At 47.1% G+C, this 21,858-nt stretch overlaps 2 protein-coding genes across 2 annotated transcripts in view; one reads left to right on the top strand and one right to left on the bottom strand.

The window, feature by feature from the left end:
* The window catches only part of ENO4 (enolase 4), a 412,386-nt gene that overhangs the window by 209,765 nt on the left and 180,763 nt on the right, over nucleotides 1-21,858 (top strand). The window lies entirely within an intron of this gene.
* The window catches only part of HSPA12A (heat shock protein family A (Hsp70) member 12A), a 180,873-nt gene that overhangs the window by 119,097 nt on the left and 39,918 nt on the right, over nucleotides 1-21,858 (bottom strand). The window lies entirely within an intron of this gene.

Below are 21,858 nucleotides of genomic sequence, written 5' to 3'. Positions count from 1 at the left end.
GAAAAGCACTAGACAAAAGAGACACCTACAGTCACCAGGCTGTGATCTGTAGCTCTTGCTAGCATTCTGGTGAGTATCCTTCCAGACTCTATCAACACATACACAGAGATACATGCAAATGGATAGCAATGGGACTGTGCAACACACCCAATTTTGTAGCCTGATTTTTTTTCTCTTAATTATATATTGTGGGTATCTGCACAATAATACATGCTACATCATCATTTTTAATATTTTCAATTGAAAAAGTTATACCTGTGAAAATATACCCACAGATAAACGCACATAAATGAGAGAAACTATCCATTAATAGCAAACTTGCTGAGTCAATTATGATATATCCATCTGGTAGAATTCTATGCAGCTATTTTTTTTTTTTTTTTGAGACAGAGTTTTGCTCTGTCACCCAGGCTGGAGTGCAGTGGCAAGATCTCAGCTCACTGCAACCTCTGCCTCCTGGGTTCAAGCAGTTCTCCCTGCCTCAGCCTCCTAGTAGCTGGGTCTATAGGCACCTGCCACAATGCCTGGCTAATTTTTGTATTTTTAGTGGAGACAGGGTTTCACCATGTTGGCCAGGCTGCTCTCAAACTCCTGACTTCAGGTGATCCACCCACCTTGGCCTCACAAATTGCTGGGATTACAGGTGTGAGCCACCACACCCAGCCACTATGCAGCTATTAATCTAATGCACTGGTGTTGCTATATGTCAAAGATACATCACATCGCAAAATAAAATTACATTACAAAATAATATGTATAGAAGTATCCTATTTTAGCTTACAAAAATATATTTATATACATATACCATTTTATGTGTGTGTGTGTGTATATATATATATATATATATATATATATATATATGCCTGTGTCTGAGAAGAAAATGTTTCTTGAAGGATACTCCAGAAACTCTCTTAGGAAATAAGACTAGAAAGTGAAGGATGAGTATAAGTTATTGCTTTTACTTTTTCTCCCCTTATAAGATTTTTTAAAAATATTATCCTCTTGATGATAGAATTCTGAATCCTGAATGTGCTATGACTTAGCTGAATAATGCCCTGTTGGTGAACACTCAAGCTGCTTATACTTTATCTGCCAGGAACAAAGCTACAGTGGTACCTTGGATGTAGTCACTGTGCACTTGTCCGATTATTCCCGCTGAGTAAATTCCTAGGCATGGAATTGCGGGTTCGTTTTTCAGGTGCATCATCCAGGATATTGACTATCAACACGTCGCAGAGTGAAGCTGACGTGACTGTTCAGTGCCCGTTTGCATTTCTGAAGGGCCTAATGTCTGCTTCTAGGTGAGGAGGGCATCACCTCTGGCCATGCTTTGTATCCCTGGAAGCTCTTTCCAGACTATGGGTCAGGTTCACCGGATGCTCAGACGTCCCTCTTAATATCTTGCTTCCATTTATGGCTGTACCTCCACATCCGCTGTCATCCTCACCCACCTCTGTCTATTCCCTCCACAGCAGCCAGTGTGAGCCTTCTCCACCAGACCCTGCCCATGCTCCATCAGTAGCTTTGCTGCACACTGGAAATCAATCCAAGGTCCTCCCATGGCCCAGGAATCACTGCATGGTGTGGACCCTGATGACCTTTTTTTTTTTTTTGAGACGGAGTCTCGCTCTGTTGCCCAGGCTGGAGTGCAGTGGCGCCATCTGGGCTCACTGCAGGCTCTGCCCCACCAGGGTTCATGCCATTCTCCTGCCTCAGCCTCCAGAGTAGCTGGGACTACAGGCGCCCACCACCTCACCCAGCTAATTTCTTGTATTTTTAGTAGAGACGGGGTTTCACCGTGTTAGCCAGGATGGTCTCGATCTCCTGACCTCATGATCCACCCGCCTTGGCCTCCCAAAGTGCTGGGATTACAGGCGTGAGCCACCACGCCCAGCCCCCTGATGACCTTTCTAAACTCATGTCTCCCTCCTCTTCCTGCCCTCAGCCCACTCAGGCTGCACACTGGCCAGCTTGCTGTTCCTGACGCTCCCCGAACATCCAGCCCCAGGGCCTTTGCACTTGCTGTTCCCTTTGCCTGGAATACTGATCCTCTACTCACGAGCCTCTTTCCCTGACTTCATTCATAGCCCAGCTCAAATGTTTCCTCCTCAGAGAAGCCTTCTGGCCCACCCTGCCTTAAAGGACACTCTCCCTTCCCAGATCCCATCTCATTGTCTAGTTATCATTTTTTATTTTTTTATTGAGATGGAGTCTCACTCTGTCGCCCAGGCTGAAGTGCAGTGGCACGATCTTGGCTCACTGCAACCTTTGCCTCCCAGGTTCAAGCGATTCTCCCATCTCAGCCTCCCAACTAGCTGAGACTACAGGAGCCCACCACCACACACACCTAATTTTTGTATTTTTAGTAGAGACAGGGTTTCACCATGTTAGCCACGCTGGTCTCAAACTCCTGACCTCAAGTGATCCGCCCGCCTTGGCCTCCCAATGTGCTGGGATTAGAAGCATGAGCCACCACGCCTGGCCCGTCCAGTTATCTTTGTATTCATAGCCCTGGGATTGCATTCTAAATCTACATGTTTATTTGCCTTTGATGTTCTGCCCTCACTGAGTTGCAAGCTGCACAGCAGCAGGAGACTGTCTGGCTTGTGCTGTGTCTCCAACACCCAGGACAGGCCTGGAATGTGCAGGCCCTCCCTCCACAAGTGTGTGCTGCTTGGATGAAGGAGAAGCTATTAACACAAGGATATCTGAAGCTTGAAGAGCCTAGATAGGCCATTTCTCCCAACTGCTCCCAAAGGAGGTCAGATGTGTTTAAAGCATCTTTTCCATAGATGAAGCTTTATCAAGAAAATCTGACAGAACCTTTTTAATGTAACCATTTGGGAGAAAAATTGCAAATAGGTTATTATTCAGGAAAAATACCTTTCCTCCAAACCAGAGCAGCACATCCACCCAACATACTGGCTCCTTTAGAGAAAAGCAGAAAGGTTAATATCGCCCCGTCAGAGTAAAGCAGCCAATTAGTGCAATTGCAATTCAGAAGAAGAATAGAGGTTAATTGCTTGGAGTCCACATGTCTCAAATGCCTAATGCTATATCATTATTTTTTAGCTACATATTATTCATTTCATACACTTAAGAATTCTACCTTATTACTAATTAGTAATTCCTTATCCTTAAATTTTACCCAATTCAAGTTGTCATCATAGGGCCCTCCTCAGCCCCCATTTTCCCTAAGATGCAACTAAATTGTTAAGAAAAGGTTGGCATCTCCTATTCACTACCTCCCACCTCCAGCCCCTGCCAGCACCCCCGGGTTCACCTCTCCCCTTCCATGGGCATGTGGTTTCCCTGCCTGCAGAATCTTCCATCTTGGTAAACAGGCTTCGCTCCTGCCTTGGCTGTTCTCAAGCATCTACTATGTCCCAGACAAAGTTCCAAGCTTATCGATTAACTGGGCAAAAAGATGCCAATTCATCCTGCCCAGGTGTCTCTGTTCTCTTGAAAAGACCCACAACTTGGCACCTTGGAAATATTAACCCAACAGGTCAGAATTTCCTGGGAATGTCATTAATAACAATATCATTAATCATTAATATCATTAATAACAATAACATAATAATAACGATGGCCATAAATACTTCTTGAACACTTTTAGGTCTCAGACACCATGCTCGTGAACTTTACATGCATGATTTTTTAATCCATGGGAAGCCACGTACATGCATGTACATTGATCACGTAAGCATGTGAGTGGGACAACCCCAAACCCAGCCCCAGTTCAGCATGGGCAACAAGAATGAAACTCGGTCTCAAAAAAAAAAACCAAAACAAAAATTATCCGTCAAAGAACAAGAATTGGGAAATGTGAAAGGAGGTTAAGAGACAAAGAGTATAGAGTGAGAGGCTCTAGAAGGAAATGAAAGTAGATGAAGCAGAGGTAATACAAGAAGATATATATGGGTGAGAACCTTCCAGAACTAATGATAACTATCAACCCCTGGATTCAAAACAAAATAAATCCAAAGCAAGAAAAAATAAAAATAAATCAGCTGGGTGCAGTAGCACATGCTTGTAATCCCAGCACTTTGGGAGGCCAAGGCAGGCAGATCGCTTGAGCTCAGGAGTTCAAGACCAGACTGGGCAACTTTGCAAAACCTTGCATCTAAAAAAAAAAAAAAAAAAAAAAATTAGCCAGGCATGGTAGTGTGCACCTGTGGTCCCAGCTACTCAGGAGGCTGAGGTGGGAGGATCACTTGAACCCAGGAAGTCAAAGCTACAGTAAGCCAAGATCATGCCACTAACTGCACTCCAGCCTGGGTGACAGAGTAAGACCCTGTCTCAAAAAAAAAAAAAAAAAAAAAATAGAGAGAGAGAGAAAAGAAGGAAAGAAAAGAAAAGAGAAAAGAAAAGAAAATCTATTCCTGAAACATCATACTGAAACTGCTGACTAAAAAGACAAAGGGAAGATTTTAAATGCACTCAGAAAGAAAATATAGATAACCTTCAACAGAGCAACAGCTTGACAGCTGACTTTTTATTGCCAGGAATGGAAGTTAAAAGAATGGATGATTCATTTGATGTGCTGTGAGAAAAAATAACTGTCAACCTAGAATTCTATGCCCAATGAAAATTCATTTCAAGAACAAGGTGAAGTACAGACATTTTCAAACCAACAAAAACTATGAGAATTCTCCACCAGCAAACTACAGTAAAGGAAACTCTAAAGGATGGATCCCAGTTTAAAGATCTAAAATGCAAAAGGAATAAAATACACTAAATAAACATTGACTGCATAAAACAACAATGATAATGCCTTACGGAGTTAAAGAAAAACAAAACAGACTGGGCACAGTGGCTCACGCCTGTAATCCCAACACGTTGGGAGGCTGAGGTAGGTGAATATCTTGAGCCCAAGAGTTTAAGACCAGCCTAGGCAACATGACAAAACCCTGTCTCTACAAAATATACAAGAATTAGCCAGGTATAGTGGCATGCACCTGTAGTACCAGCTATTCAGGAAGGTGGGGTGGGAGGACTGCTTGAACCTGGGAGGTTGAGGTTGCAGTAAGCCACGATCACACCACTGTTCTCTAACCTGGGTGACAGAGCAAGACCCTGTCCCCACTGAAAACAAAAAACAAAAAACAAACAAAACCCACAGAATTAAAAGACATCACAACAATGGCATGAAAATCAAGAGAGGGAGAATGAAATAAAATTGTTCTGAGATCCTTGTACTATATAGAAGGAAGGTAAAAGTGTTACATTCATATCATAATTTCTAGGATAACCACTAAAATAATGGAAACAGAATATATAACTTCCAACCTACTTAGAGGGGGAATATAAAATTAGAAAAAAAATCCAAAATATAATAAGAAAAGGAGAGAAAAAGAAAAACAGAAAGCATAAAATGAGATGTCACATAAAATCCTAACATATCAACAATTACAATAAATATAAAAGGACCAGGCCGGGCGCGGTGGCTCATGCCTGTAATCCCAGCACTTTGGGAGGCTGAGGCGGGCGGATCACAAGGTCAGGAGATCGAGATCATCCTGGCTAATATGGTGAAACCCTGTCTCTACTAAAAAATACAAAAGAAAAATTAGCCAGGCGTGGTGGCGGGCGCCTGTAGTCCCAGCTATACTCGGGAGGCTGAGGCAGGAGAATGGCGTGAACCCGGGAGGTGGAGCTTGCAGTGAGCCGAGATCGTGCCACTGCACTCCAGTCTGGGTGACTGAGCAAGACTCTGTCTCAAAATAAAAATAAAAATAAAAATAAAAAATAAAAATATAAAGGGACCAAATGCTCCTGGTAAAAGATAAAGAGTATCACATAAGATTTATTTTAAATCCAAATTTTTGCTATGGACAAGAATCCCAACAAAAACTTAAGGATATAGAAAGGTGGAAGTAAGAGTGGGAAAAGGGCTACAAGGCAAGCAAGCAGAATATTAACAAACATGACTATATATTGGACCATAAAGCAACCCCCAACAAATTTCAAAGGACTGAACACATACAGATCACATTCTTTGATCACAGTTCATACATCAGAACACAATAATAAAAAGATAATAGTTTTGGCCAGGCGAGGTATAATCACGCCTATAATCCCAGCACTTTGGGAGGCCAAGGTGGGTGGATCATTTGAGGTCAGAAGTTTGAGACCAGCCTGGCCAACATGGTGAAACCCCATTTTTACTAAAAATACAAAAATTAGCTGGGCATGGTGGCATGCACCTGTAATCCCAGCTACTTGTGAGGCTGAGGCAGGAGAATTGCTTAAACTCCGGAGGTGGAGACTGCAGTGAGCCGAGATCACACCACTGCACTCCAGCCTGGGTGACAGAGCAAGATTCCATCTCAAAGAAAAAAAAAAAAGATAATAGTTTTTTTAAGTTCACATTTAGAATTAAGAAATACATTTTTAAATAACCCTTTGGTCAAAGAAGAAATCAAAATCAGAATTTAAAAAATAATTAGAATTGATCAAAAAAGAAAATATACTATATCAAAACTTATAAGATGTAACTTGAGCAGTAGAGACAAACTTATAGCCTTAATTGTGAATATATTTTAAAAATAAAAAAAAGAAAGGCTGAAGATTAATGAGGTAAGTATTCATCTTAGAAGGGGGATAAATAAAAGCAAAATAAACCCAAATATTCTGTAACCAGGTCTCTACAGAGCTCAGTTCACCTTCGTACCCCCAAATGCAAAACGGCCTTCTTCCACCCTGCAAGGAGAGGTCCCTTCCATTTCCAAGGCAATATTTCTCCAAACATGCTAGGCTGTCTTCTGGTAGTACAGAGGATGATTTTCAGTGGTACTTGGGCACATATTTAAAATCTAGATTTTAAATAATAGCTTTCTCCTACATTTGACAGGTAATGTAGTTTGACATTTATAGTAGTAAAATAAAGTTTCCTTTAAAAATTACTTAGTGAGAGGCCAGGCATGGTGGCTCATGCCTGTAATCCCAGCTCTTTGGGAGGCCAAGGTGGGTGGATCACTTGAGGCCAGGAGTTTGAGATCAGCTTGGCCAACATAGCGAAACCTGTCTCTACTAAAAAAAAAAATACAAAAATCAGCCAGGCGTGGTGGAACATGCCTGCAATCCCAGCTACTCAGGAGGCTGGGGCAGGAGGATTGCTTGAACTCAGGAGGCAGAGGTTGCAATGAGCCGAGATCGTGCCACTGCATTCCAGCATGGGCAACAGTGAGATTTTGTCTCAAAAAATGAAAAAAAAAATTATAGTAAATAAAATTACTTAGTAAGAGAATGAAATTCAAAGGAAAATATTAAATAAGTATATCATATATTACTATTTATAAATTATTATATACACAAATTCTCATTTCCAAAATGGAAATAATATTTCCTGCTTCATAGCATTGTTATGAAAATTAAAGGCCGGGCGCAGTGGCTCATGCCTGTAATCCCAGCACTTTGGGAGGCCGAGGCGGGTGGATCACGAGGTCAGGAAATCGAGACCATCCTGGCTAACATGGTGAAACCTCGCCTCTACTAAAAATACAAAAAAAAATTAGCTGGGCATGGTGGCAGGTGCCTGTACTCCCAGCTACTCAGGAGGCTGAGGCAGGAGAATGACGTGAACCCAGGAGGCGGAGCTTGCAGTGAGCCGAGATCCCACCACTGCACTCCAGCCTGGGCGACTGAGCAAGACTCCATCTCAAAAAAAAAAAAAAAAAAGAAAGAAAAAAGAAAATTAAATAAGTTATACACAATATAAAATAATACTTCATGAATATATTACTTGTATAGCATCTGGTACTTACCAAGAACCCAGTTCACATTAGCTGTTATAATAATAATAATAGTTGAATGATTAAAATTTGGGAAACACTAATCCAAGGCTCCAAAAATGAACTCTAGACCAGTGACAATCCCTGCAGGCAAGAGGAAAGTAAAGACAGTGGGTCTTCGGGTCTCTGCAGCTCCCCTCTCCCTTTCCATAGCCTTCCTGTCCTGCCCTGTGGGTCTTGCTGCTCTGGGTCTCAGGACCCCACGCTGTCCCTGCCCCAGGCCTGCTCCTGCCTCCCCATCCCCAACTCAAACTACAAAATGCAAACTCCTCCAGACCACGGAGCAGAGTGCAGGGCTGATGAGGTTAGAAAGTTGCCCCTTCTCCAAAAGTTTCATTTAAGACAGTAAAAGCGTTTAACACTGAAAGGGAAACCCCCAGCTGTGGCCGCTGCAGCATCCTAGCTGAGCCCCGGGGCGGAGATTTGAGAGCAAAGCTCTGGGTGCCTCCCACAGCCTGAGCCCCTCTGCCCAGCCCCACCCTTGGATGGGGAACATGGTTCTGGGGCAATCCAAGGACAGCCCCAGGCTGAGGGTAACTGGCCTTTCTGATTTGACAAGGTTCTTCACATCAGAAAAAATTTGCAATCTGTCATTTCCAAACCCTCACTATATCATTTTTCCGCCCACTTCAAAGATGTATAGCAGGGTTACTTGGGGCCTTCTCCATTGCAACGTTTTTATTTTCCCTGCATGATTATTGCTGCCGCTGGGAACTCTTCTTGAGGTCCTCCAAAGAAATCCCACAGAAGTGAACCCCACCAGGACGTGTTGCATTTCCCATCCGCAGGAGCTGGCTGAGAGCACGCACTTGCTGCAGCCACCAGGGGGAGCTACAGGTTTCTCTTTGGAGCCCCAGAACTCAGTGGCCTGAGTTCCTTGTCATTTGCTAAACAGAGGGGCTCCTGAGACACTAATAGATATGGGACATATCTGTGTAGATCCTATTTACTTCATTGGCTGGTGCGCAGGGCTGACAGGCTGCCACTGAAGGCTGCTTCCTCATTTGAAACTCTTAGGTTGTGGGTCACCGTCCTTGACTCCAGGGGGCTTACAGTCTGACTAGGGGGCGGCAGAAGGACCTGTGGACCAGCAGTCAGGTGCCTGGGTCCCTTAAGATTGTTTGTCGAATGTGTGCTCCTGCTTACTCCAGGAGCCTCACAGGGCTGTTCGTGTGGATGTGTCTGCACGTGCATATATGCATATGTGTGTGTGTGTGTGTTTGCTCAGGTCACCCAGCAGTATGTGGGAAGCTGGAATGTGAACCCACATCTCCACCCTCCAAATGCAGTATTTACACGCTGTTCAACAGAAGAAACAAAAGAAGATGTTGAGTAGAAGAAACCAAAGAAGCTGTTTAGTAGATGAAGGGACAGAAGGCCCTGTTTCCAGGGAAAAGCCCTCAACAGGGTGGAAGGTGACCAGAGGATGGCGTCAACTGCTGAGAGCTGTGTACGTGGCTCTGTGAGGGGCAGTGATGAACACATGAACACACCACTTGCAATTGGCAGTGCAACAGGAACACACAGGCCACAAAACGGAAGCACTGAGGAAGGGGAGTCCATCAGCCCCCTGTAAGGACTGATGGTGGGGAGGGCTTCCCAGAGGACCAGAGGGGACAGCCCGCTTTAGCTAGAAGCCAGGCAGAAGGACATATCCAGCAGAGAGCACAGTTTGGGTAAAGACACAGCTATGGGAACACAGCCATGGGAACTTCTGAGTTTCAATGTAAGAGAAGCTCTCACAAGAACTATTTCTGGAGAGAGGCAGAGCAGAGGCTGGGACCAGATCATGTGGGGTGTCCCAAGCCAGGCTGGCTTTCGTCAGGGGAATGACATGATCAGGCCCCAAACTGGACTTCCCTCAATGTGGACGGTAGAGGGACCGGGCAGCAGGGCGGGGTGGGGCAGGGAGCAGGGGTGGCAGGAGGGAGCCCGGTCAGGCAGTCACTGCAACCTTCTGGAAGCCATCTAAGATTAGACAGCCACCAAGGTAACCAACTGTCCTGGTTTGCCCAGGGTGGAGGGAGCTCCCAGGACTCAAGACTTTTAGCTTTAAAACCAGGAGAACCCTGGGCAAACAGGGACAAGTTGGCTCCCCTGCTGGCCACTAAGACAGACATGTCTGCCATTTAACCTCTCATAACTTCACTTTTCTCATTTGGGATTACAGCCCACATCAGCAATGTTCAAGTGAGTTTCAGTAGCATAGCACCTTCAGACAAAATCTTACACAGAAAAGTCAGTACAGAAAGCACCCAAAACAGGAGCCCCCAGGAGCAAGTAGAGGATGGGATGGGGTGGGGGGTGAAGGACCGACATGCTCACACCCTCGGGCCCTGACCCACCTCTGCAAAACCACAGCGTTTGACAGCCATTGGCCTAGACGGTCAGAGGGTCTCATGACTACATTCATTTGTTGAACTGAAAACCCAACTGAATTAAAATCAATGATCTGGTTCAACTGCAGACTATGCTAAAGAATAAAATAATAACTCCCCTCCCAAATTGGCCCACCTCTTTGAACTGGAACTAAATCCATACTGTTTCTCCAATCATTGTCTTGGAATAAAATCTAATCCCCCTATGAACTGACCTTGAACCAATGGTCATTTTCTTCTGCTTGAGTTCTTGACAAGGCACCGCACAGCCAGACCCATCCACAGACATCCTCCGCAGCCTGGGCCATGGTCAGGGAGTGGCCGACATGGCCCACTAGGGAGATGCCCATGGCGCTGCTGACTCTTACTGGGCCCCCTGCCACCCTTGCGGGCCTGACTACCACTCCCACAGCCTGGTCGGGGGACCTGTGTCACTGACCGAGGATTAAAGGAATCTCCCACTCCTGGACATGGATGTGACTGGTTTTGCGCTGATCCTCAGGCAACTGGCCAGCTCTGAGCCTTGGCCCATCTTCACTGCCCCTCACAGAGCCACATACACAGCTCTCAGCAGTTGACAGTTTCCTCTGGTCACCTTCCACCCTGTTCAGGGTTTTTCCCTGAAAACAGGGGCTTCTGTTCCTTCATCTACTAAACAGCTTCTTTGGTTTCTTCTACTCAACAGCTTATTTTGTTTCTTCTACTGAACAGTGTGTAAATACTGCATTTGGAGGCAGGAGACGTGGGTTCACATTCCAGCTTCCCACATACTGCTGGGTGACCTGAGCAAACACACACACGCACACACATATGCATACACGAATGTGCACACACACGCACACACACATGCACACTCAGGCGCACACACACAATGCGGCTATTCCTCTGTTCTTACAAGGCCTGGTCCCACGGAAAGGGAACTACAAGCTCCTAATAGAGAACATATTAAACCTCTTAGCTTTTGGAAATCTCAAAGCATGCTGCCCTGGCCTCCAGAGGCGGCCTGCTAAGCCCACACCGGCCCTGTGCCTCACCTGCAGTGATAGCCACTTGCTGGTCTGTCCCTCCTCAAGACTCCATGAAGGAGGGTGCCGGGCTGTCTCCAAGTGCTTCACACCAGGTAGGTGCTCAGTGGATGCTTAGTGAGCAACTCACTCCCCTTCATTCAGAAAGATTCAGTGAGAACTCATAGGCCAGGCCCTGTTCCAGGTGCTTGTAATAATACAGCAGAGAACAGAACAGACAAAAACCTCTCCCTGTGTGCCATTTACATTCTAGCGGGTGAATAAAAAAATGGGTGGGTGAAGGATTTTTGTCGCCATGGTTTGTTTTTTTCCAGGGTATCAATGAAGAAACTCATTTCCTCCAACACTCATTCCATCTCTCCTTCCTAATAACCAGCGTGGAAAAGGATGAATTAGAAACCCACTTCTCCCAGAAAATGAGAGATGAAAAAGCTGATACCATGGGCAACTGGCTTCTTGTCAATACAGGGTTCAGGTGAAAGCTATGGACGGCTCTGGCTTCAGTACCAGCCAAGTTCATTCCCTCAGCACCAAGTTGGCCTTAGTGGAAAACAAAAGCCTTCTGTGGTGGCCTCAGCCTCTCCCCCAACTCACCCCCAGCTCTGAGAGCTGAAGACCCTCACCCGTGGCCGGCTCCATCACGGGGAAGCTCACAGAGGCTTGGTGAGGGGGTGCCAGCAAGTCACAGGTGCCCACCATGAAACGGTTAGACTGGGTGGATTCTTCAGTCATCCCCTGCTCCTAGACCCCACCGTGTCCTGAGAGCAGGGTTCTCAGCTCTCCATGAAACCCAGGCACCCACCTGTGGGAACTGAGCCTTTGTGGGGAGAGGGAGCCAGGAGCTACTGGGCAAGCTTTGCAACAACCACTGCTGCGCTCACTGAGAGTGTTTTTCATTCAGATGCCAGTGGATACCACGAAACTCAAAAATCCCTTGCACTCCATCTCCGCGATGGATTCTTGGCTGGAAAAAAGGGGTCCTTTACAGAGGGCTTGGTACCTCGTCCCACAGTCCCGGGTAGCATGGGCCCAGCAGCAATGTCTGTCACCTGACAGGTCTCAAGTCTATACTAACCCCTTCTCCATTCAAATGCAAACTCTGAGGAAGACTCATCAGAATGCAAACAGCAAGAAAGTCCTCTAAGTTGCAGCCTTGAAAAATTCTCATTTCTCTCCTGATGCACAGAACTGCAGCCAGGGGGGCTGAGGGCAGGGGCAACAGAGCAGAAGTGCTTCGAAAATCACATTTCCTTGCTCAGAACTCTGTCCACCTGCAATTTGCTCTGATTCTCTGTCTTTTTGTCTGTTGCAGAGGGATGTGAATCACAGTTAAATTCTACCAAATAAACGAGCTATGTGTTAAAGTTCTGTAAAACCTACAATTTTAGAAAGGCTTGATGTGGTTGACACTAAATTGATTTCAACACATCCTATTTCCGGTCTAATGCTGGGCCTTTCATCCAGAACAAACATGCACATAATGGCTGGATTCTAGGGGAATGGACTCAGTAAAAATACATAGGCAGCACAGGCACTCACATTAATTTTCTTCCTTTTTTAAATGAAAAGAGATGGTGTGTTTTACTTCTCAATGATTAATTTCCCATAAAGTTTTCATGGCACACCCATCGGAGGTTTTCAGGTGTAAACAACCAATCACGCTGCAAACTGAAAGCTCACCTTCGGGTTTTCATTTTAATCAGCAACAGAAACCTGAAGCTTGCCAACGGCAGGAGATTGTCCTGAGTGTTAAGAGCCCCCATCCTGAGGGGGTTCACAGGGAAGTTGGAGAAAGGGAGTTCCTAGCATCTGGTCACCTCACGCTGAAAAAACGAACAGCTGCCTTGCACTGGATCTAAATTCAAGCATTCCCACCAGCACAATAGCTCAGAAGGACCCAACAACCACAAAAATAAATTGCACAGAGAAAGAAAAAAAGCATATTTATTATACTCAAACCTAATACGTGGCAAGTTTAATAGCTTTGTGGCAAATTTATACACGTCGTAAAATATCATAGAACTATTCACCAAAAGAAAAAAAAAAAGCACATGTAAAATCTGGCAAAATCCAAATAAAGCTTACTTAATAGTATTGCACCAAAGGCAATCTCCTGGCTTTGATCTTTGTCCTTTGGTTTGGTGGGAAGCTATCTCTGGGGGATGCTGGGTGAAGGGTACACCAAGTATACCCTTTTTTGTGTCCAGAAAGTGTACAACCAATGGCTGTACTATGTTCACAACTTCTGTGTGAGTCTAAAATCATTTCAAAATAAAAGTTAAAAAAAAATGTGTGGGCTGGGTAGAATGGAAACAGGCCTGCTAGCCGCCCTGGGGAGGGCATAAGCTCTGGCACTGGCCTTTGGGAGAACGAGATGGCAGCATCCACCAAAATGTAAAACACGCTCACCCAGCAATTCACTCCTGGGAGTCCAGCTTACAAAATGACCTGACCAAGTGTATATGGGGTGTTCTTTACGGCATGGTTGTCATCGAAAAATCTAGAAATAAACTGAATCTCCCAGAGTAGGACAATAATCAGTGAACATGAGCTGCCCAGGCCCGTGAACTCCTGTGCACTCACCACGAGGAAAGCAGCCCTGCAGGAAGATATTGGTGACGCACTACTAAGCACAAAATGTGGCCACAAAATAACGTGTATCTGCGTGCATATGTCTAGGAAGATCCCATTTCCCTAAAATCTTATCTATATACATGTGCACCATATGTGATTCTGTGAGCGGGGGAACAACTGAAAGGATGCACCTTCAAGGGGTCACAGTGATTGCTTCCCGGATGGAAGGTTCTTAGCAGGAGTAACAAAGGGTCGCTTTCACTTTGTTTGAAATACATTACAATGAGAATGTGTTACTTTTATAATTAGAACAACAACAGGAACAAAAAAAGACAATGGATGCATGGTGGGAGACGCCAGGGTGAGTGCAAAGACTGACCAGGACAGTCACGGGGGCCACAGGAAGGGGGCAGCTTATCCCAGAAGGCCAGTGAGCGGAGGCAGGCTGCCCGGATCATGGCTTGCCTACCCCTCCCTGGAAGAGGCTGGAACCTACTGATGTCCCTGCACGGGACCAGCAGGGCCTTCCCACAGGAGGGACATCCTTCCCTGCCCACTGTTGGGCTTGGCCGTATGATGGGCCACAGAACATGAGCAGATGAGACCTGCCGAGTCTGAACAGAAGTTTGAAGAGCCATGGCCTGGGTCAGCCAGATCTGTGTCTCTTCTCCCTTTGCATGTCTCTGACAGGTGTTACCCTTTCAGTCTGGGTTCCCGAACGAAGGAGACCCGTGGAACAGGGCCCAAGCCAGCTGGCAACGACCACAGAATAGGGCAAGAAATAAAGCATGTTTGGAGTAAGCCACCAGGAGATGAGGATGTTCGTTACTGCAGCCTTACCTTATGAAAGCTGACACAGGCGCCACGAGGCATGCGCACGCATGCACACACACGCACGTATTAGGGAACTGACAGGTAGTTGGTATTTTTTGAGGGTATGCTGTGTGCAAAACATAGGTACACTCGAGGCAGGGGACGAGAGGGTGTGCGGAGAGAATTCGGGAGATGCCTGCCGACTCCTTGGGGAGCCAATATGTGTACACGCAGATATACACGTACCCAAACACGCTGGCATGGAGCTCACGGGGGCCATGCAGAGTGGTGAGAAAAGCCAGACAGTGGGACTGGCAAGAGACACTGGGGGGAAGAGGAAGATCCCATGGGCAAGGACCCAGGTACTGCCTTTCTGCGTCGGTATCTAACCCCGCAGGCACCCCCTGAGCTGAATCCAGGCATTCTAATAAAGCACAAAAACAATCACTCGCAGTGTAATCGCCCTCCCCTTTAAATCAAAGGTTCCAGGAAAACACCCACCGCCTGGGGCTTCCGTGTGGGCCTTTTGTTCCCTTCTTGGATGATATGTTCTGTGTCTCTTGGGGATGATCGGAGCGTGAACTGTATTTCCAGAAACCAGCTGTTTCTCTTCTGAATGAGGCACATCTTTGTGCAAGATACACTCTCTTAAAGACGACAAAGGGATGTGAGCTTGACGAAGGGTGTAAATACCAAGTCTCCCTTCCCGTCTTCTCTGACCGCGTGACCACGGTTCATTCATAACGTTTCATACAAATAGGCCACTTGTCACTTTCTCCTCTAAATCTGGACATTTCTGTTTAAAGTCCACTCCCTTACCACCAACCCCTTTTGAAAATAACACAATTAAGCCATTATTAGGTCCCCAGTAAAAGATCCAAACTCCCAAGTACACGGAGAAACAAAATGTGAGAATCTCCCCTTAGCCCCTCCTCAGCCCCACTCACAAATCACGCACTCTCTTGCAACGGCCCCTCTGTGCAGCTCCCTACGGTCGAGAGGCACATACGCATTTATAGCCTTTGCTTCCCTCCTTCCATCTTGTCCGCCCTCCCTCCTTCCAGAAAATCGATGCATGTATTTTCTTAAGCCACTCATTTTTCTTATTTTCACCTGAAGACGGGACGATCTGCTCGCTTGTGGGCTGTTTGGTTCGGCAAATGCGAAATGCATCAAACACCCCAATGTGTTGAGTTCCAGGGGAACCCACGGTTAGGAGAACTGAGGCTGGGTCCGCCGTGACGTTATAACAGTGGTGGCACCAGGCTCCCTGATTTGAGGGGTTGGGCCTTGGGAAAGCAAAGCTTGCAGCGTCCTATGGGGCTCACAGTTCCAGAAGGGGTCGGAGAACCTTCATCCTGTACCGGGTATACCCTCCCCGAGTCCCTGAGATTCTCGGCCAACTCCACTCCGGGTCTCTACCTCCCCTGCCTCTCCCTTTATGCCTAACTCCCCTGCCCAAGCCACAGCGAGATCCCTCCGCTGAGGCATCAGGCGCATTAGTGGGAGGAAGTGTTCCTGCGTGTTCCTACGCAACAAAATCAAGTGCATGTGTAGGTGTTCTGTGTTTTTACAAACTCTCCTCCCCGGTTGTTATAAGATTAAAACAATTTTCCTCCTCAGTAAATGCTTCCCTTCAAAACCACTGGAGGCACATAATCTCCCAGCCCATTTGCAGCTCCGATTTTCTTGGGGCTGGGAGAAAAATCATGATTGTGGGACCTGTTTCGTTCTATGAGGCCAGGGTTGAACAAGTGATGGACAAGAGAAGTAATGTTTCAATGACAGCTCTGATCAATGTTTCTTTTATTTTGAAGTTCAAAAAAGATAGGTGAGCCTTGTGGGTCCTGTGGGAAGGCACGGATAGTGGGGATGGAGGTAAATTATCTTTTATCCCCAGTAAATTTAATGGACACTTCCATTAAAACTGCAGGGAATGTTGGCCGGGCGCGGTGGCTCACGCCTGTAATCCCAGCACTTTGGGAGGCCGAGGCTGGTGGATCACGAGGTCAGGAGATCCAGACCATCCTGGCTAACACGGTGAAACCCCGTCTCTATTAAAAATACAAAAAATTAGCCGGGCGTGGTGGTGGGCGCCTGTAGTCTCAGCTACTTGGGAAGCTGAGGCAGGAAAATGGCATGAACCTGGGAGGCGGAGCTTGCAGTTAGCCGAGGTCGCGCGGATGCACTCCAGCCTGGGCGACAGAGAGAGACTCCATCTCAAAAAACAAAAACTGCAGGGAATTTTCAGGTAGTTCTATTCCATTTTAAAGCTGGAGTTGAGGATTTTTTTTTTAATTCCTAGATCATTTTTTACTGCTGAGAAAACTAAACATTTTAGCCATGTGGCACATTTTATTTTCCTTAACAATGATGGGAAATTCACACACACCTGAGGACACAGAAACACTACTTAAAATCACAACAGATTTCAAGGGAAAATGTACACAAAAGGAGAAAATGAAAAAGCTGTCTCCGCTGATGTTGGGCGGTGGGGGGTACTGACTTGTGTTTGTCCTTGAAAAAAACAAGTTCACCTGTCACTGATCAACGATGCCAGTTTGCCACCATGCTACTGAAAAAGCATTCCTGCTGACTGTAAACGGCCCCATTTATGTGACTGTTTACATAATTGCACAGCGAAACATTGCAATCTTTCCAATTTAATACACGTTTTAACAAGCCCTTCAACTACAGTGTAGGCTTCTATAATCAAATCAAGTCTTTTCAATTAAAACACAATTAGAAAAGGTGTCAGGGTGTCACTGTTACATTTTGCTGCATAAAAGGATTCAAGAATCGCCTGGCTGGAAATCGGAGCTAACCCAGGATGCCTGAGCGTAAATGCCACCTCAGACCACCCAGGAGGGCACCTAGGCAGTGGGCCTTTGGTCCAATGTGAGAGATGCATCCTTGGGCCACCTCTGTGATGGACTGAAGGCAGAGATGAAAACCCAGTGTGGCTCTGAGCTTGACCTCCAGGCGCTGACAAGTGTGTCATGGGCCAGAAGTGGTGGGCACAAAGTTACCAGAGAGATGGCCATCTTTCCCTAGCATGAGTGACAGCACAGTGGAATTCTACAGGAAGACACTGCTGTAGACATATATATATATTTTTTTGAGACTGGGTTTCACTCTTGCCCCAGATGGAGTGCAATGGCACGATCTCAGCTCACTGCAACCTCCACCTCCCCAGCTCAAGCCATCCTCTCACCTCAGCCTCCTCCTGAGTGGCTGGGACTATACAGGCTTGAGCCACCATGCCCAGCTAATTTTTGTATTTTTTTGTAGAGACAGGGTTTCATCATGTTGCCCAGGCTGGTCTCAAACTCCTGAGCTCAAGCAGTCTGCCCACCTTGGCCTCCCAAAGTGCTGGGATTACAGGCATGAGCCACCTCACCTGGCCTGTTGCAGACATTTGATCTCACTGTTTCATCTTAAAGATGTGAAACAGAGCTCTCAGAAGACACAGTGTTTGCCACAGGCCATGATGTGAATCATTTTTTGACACAAGGTAAAATGTACACCCCCATCCCACCCCTACTGAAGGATCAGTATCTACTTAAAGCAGATAGGCAAAGGTGCTCTAGCTCACAGTGCTGAGGGGCCCTGGTTCCGAGAGGCCATTGGGAGACAGAAGGTTCCCTCCCATCTCAACACATCAGGGAGAAAGGTTAGATGTGGAAGGCTGGTGCAGGGGATTGACCCGTGGCCCCCCAAAAGATATATCCATGTCAAATCCCTGGAACCTGTGAATGTTATGTGGGAAAAGAATCTCTGCAGATGCAATTAAGGATTTTGAGATAAGGAGATCGTCCTGGGTTACCCAGTTATAAATCCAATGGCAAGCATCTTTGCAGGAGACACAGATAGGAGAGACACACAGGTAGAGGAGAGGAGAAGGTGATGTGAAGACAGAGGTGGAGACTGGAGTGATGCAGTCATGAGCCAAGGAATGCCTGGAGCGTCCAAAGGGACTGTGGCCCTGCCAACACCTTGATTTTGAACTTCTGGCCACCAGAACTGGAAGACAGTAAATTTCTGCCCTGCTCTCTGACAAAGTAGCTACATCCAGGGGCTCTTTGACTTCTCGGTGGGCTCAGCCAGTGCAGGGCCTAGAGGGAGGGAGGAGAGAGGCCGGACATGAAATCTCTGGCTCCCTTTCATGGGGTCACTGTGAGCTGGCTGTGTTCCTCAACCTAATGGCCATAGCTCCTTTCGAAGCAACCCTCTCCAAAGGACTCTGTTTCTGGGTCCCTGGACCTGCTTTCCCCTCTTAGCCCTGCAGGCTTAGAGCTCATATCAGCCCTGGTCTTCCTGATACCCTGCCCATACCTTTGTAAACAGTCCCCGTATCCAGACATCCTCGAGTTAACTGGATTGAGTGTGCCACACATACCCTGCCAAGAGCCTGATGAGCATGCTCTGTTGATGTAGCAATGCTTCTATTTTATGGCACATTTGATCTATGTGAAGGCAAGTCTACTCCTTCAGGCCATTTGCTACTAGGTCAGTGGATCGTCCCCATTTCTCTATGAGATAAGGGTTCTGGGGTGTCTGTGCCACTTGGAAGGAAGTGAGGCTCACAGAGGTGAACTGTCATTATGACAATACACCGTGAGTCTGGAGCAGAGCAAGGATCACACTACAGCCGTTCAGCCCCAATTCTGGGCTGTTTCCTAGACTAAGCTGTAGGCCAGGCATGGCAGATTCCTGGACCTCTGGCTACCAACGCCTCCTCATTCACAGCCTCGGCTGACATCATTCTTCAGTCAGGACATGCAGACTGCGCCCAGACTTCATCTTGGGATCTTCCTCAACCCAGCTCTCTGGAAGGCAGGAGGATCAGTCAGCACTGCTGGGCAAGTGTGTCCTGCCTGCTACAGTCTAACAGGCTTTAGCCTCTGGCCATCTCCTCCTACAATGTCTCCAGGGTATAATTTCCGAAGGTAGTTTCTGAGGACGCTGGTCTGCTGGTTCCAAGACAATGCCGGCTTTTTCTTTGGAAAGACTGAAGGTTTCAGGGTTATCTGAAAGTCCCAGGACTTTTGGAGGAATATATAAGAGTTTGGCGAAGGGGCCTTCAGCTTTTCTGATGAGGAATGAATGCTGAGGCCCATCCTGGAGGTAGACGGTGGACAAGGAGCTTGGCTATGAGAACAGATGTCTCAGTTGCCACTGGGAGAAGAATTCTGGTGGTGGGGGCGGGGGGGGGGGCAGCCAGGAAACGAGGATTTAGGAAGTTTAGATGCAAGCTGGGTGACATCACTTCCTCCTCTGTTGGTCACCCCAAGAAATCCTCAGTAAAAATCCACATGACCACGACTGTTTTGCAGTCTGGTTTGTGCACGTGTGGATTAACATGGTACGAGGCTGACTCCATGGTGGGCATTTCAATCGCCCCACGAGCACACTGGAGGCCCTAAGGAGTACTGCAGTTAAGAGACCTGCGAGACCTCAACACAGCATTTCCTTAAACCTGTTCATTTCCAGAGCCTGATTTTCATGGTGCAGCTTAATAATGCCCAGCGTGCATCCTGTTCCCCACAACGGTCTGGCATAATTATGGCCAGATCCATGATTGTGCTGCCATCTTTATTCAAATCACAGTTGAAGAATCCCTCCTTTGAGGGACAGAGAGCCTTTCAGATCCAATTGGTCTCTGACTTTAGCACATCTGATGCTCCACAGCTCACATTCCTGTACAGGGTTTATTTACAGAGGGCCCTGCACCACCGTTCCTATGTTCAGACTTTCCTACAGTAGGCTACCGTAGGGTCAAGACATGGTGGTGCCACTGACCAGGCAACAATTCAGTATCATGCCCCCAGTGGCTAGTGGGGAGGGGGAGGCAAGTCGGAAGGGACCTCCTTCCACAGACTTCTCTTCCTCCGCTCCTTCCTCTTCCTAGAGGGCTGTCCTGTGGCTCTAGCAGCAGCCGGCCTGGGCTCCTGCGTCCTGGGACACCTGCCCATCCCTAGAGGCAGGGAAGGGAGAGGATGAGGCACATCAAAGGGCTTAAGTGGGGACTCAGGGGAGCCACTTCCAGGCACCTGGCTCAGGGGCAGAGGCTTTTCCTGACACTTTACATGTTGATGAGGCACAGTTACTTGCAGGTAAAGTCACCAGCATCACCAGCACAAGCCACCACTGAGGCTACTCATGACTGAAGCCCTCTGGTGATTGGGCTCCATTACCCACCTTTGCACAAAGAGGAAAGCACCCTGAACCCTCATGAAGGCAAAAGCTCCGGAGTCAGACACACCTGGATTCAAAGCCAGATCTGCCTCTTTCTAGCTTGAGTTTGACCAAATTTCTAAATTTCTCAAAGCCTTAGTTTCCTTGTTTCTAAAAAGAGCGCTGAAAATAGCATTTGTGCTCTCTGTGCAAGGTGAGGATTCCATGGGAGAGCCCAGTAGAATGAGTGGCCCATGGCCTGGCACACAGCAAGTGCTCAACTGACGTCAGCAATGCTGCCGCTGCTGCTGTTTGAGCAACACATTTCAGCGACGCCAGGGACTGTCTGTGGGGGAAACCCACTCACTCCTGGGATTCAGGAAGACTGACGGTTCCAATATTTGCTGTGCCAGCACCTGGACAGCTTCTTGCTCTCTGGCGCCTCTCCAGGCCTGTCCCCACTACTGCATCTGCTCCAAAGGACCCTTTGCTAAGAAGAGGATTCAAAAAGACCGATGTTGCTCACCGCCATAACTGCAGCCTCCTCTTGGGTATACAGAACTGGCAGAGCACTGCAAAAGGCGAGACCTTCGGAGAGAAAGTGGGCAGCTACCTAAAATCTGCCATGGCAGGTTCTTCCAGTCGCACAGGGTCCCTAGGGAGGGACCCAGGGAAGACACAGGTTGGTTTATGCAAGGCTCTGTGGACCACAGAGGTGGAAAACAACTGAAGCCCACTGAAGGAAAACTGAAGAATGTGAACTCTGAGCAGCATTTAACAAATAAAACACCCAGCCAGGTGAAGGCAGCGCTCCAAGCCATGGGGGGTGCTGGGGTCGCAAGGTGTTTCTTCTTTTGTTTTGTTTTCCCCCTGGTTTAGCCTCTATACTTCCCTTATTAATTTCGATTCTCTGGTTTTACCCTCCAAGGTGAAGATTAAATGCGGAGCCCGCGGGAAGCGCTCTTGAAACCTCCGGGCTGCAGCCACCGTTTCATTTTCAAGCATTGTTCCCAGAGACCGGCTCAGCCCCACGCCTTGGTCCACAGGCACTTCCATTTAACTGACCTTTGGCCATTGTAAACCCCATCGGTAGGT

The sequence above is a fragment of the Symphalangus syndactylus genome, chromosome 2 (assembly GCF_028878055.3).
Source record: "Symphalangus syndactylus isolate Jambi chromosome 2, NHGRI_mSymSyn1-v2.1_pri, whole genome shotgun sequence".
Taxonomy (NCBI): domain Eukaryota; kingdom Metazoa; phylum Chordata; class Mammalia; order Primates; family Hylobatidae; genus Symphalangus; species Symphalangus syndactylus.
This window is presented reverse-complemented; position numbering and strand designations above follow the sequence as displayed.